Genomic DNA, 339 nt, shown 5'->3' with positions numbered 1-339 from the left:
CTAGTGATAGAAACGCAGAAAGCATACATTTTTATTTGTTTTTTTTTTAAAGCACTTTTTCTTGGGTATTTGTCTCCGGCAAACCTGTTATTTTTAATCAATGTCAACATGAATATGCTGTAAAATTTATTGATAACATAATATTATGCAGCAATAATTAAATCTTATCAATAGTAGCAACAAATCTCATTTTTTTTTGTCGCGATAACGTACAACTTTAAAATAATTTGTACGCTTTTTAGGAGGGCTAATTGTACAATCGTTACTTCTATTTCCAATATATTATGAAATACGTACCTGTAATGTATTAATAAAGGAGTAATATCCACTAATAGGTAG

This window comes from Temnothorax curvispinosus, unplaced genomic scaffold (assembly GCF_003070985.1).
Source record: "Temnothorax curvispinosus isolate PA1 unplaced genomic scaffold, ASM307098v1 QBEX01001170.1, whole genome shotgun sequence".
Taxonomy (NCBI): Eukaryota; Metazoa; Arthropoda; class Insecta; order Hymenoptera; family Formicidae; genus Temnothorax; species Temnothorax curvispinosus.
Note: the sequence above shows the minus strand (reverse complement) of the source record.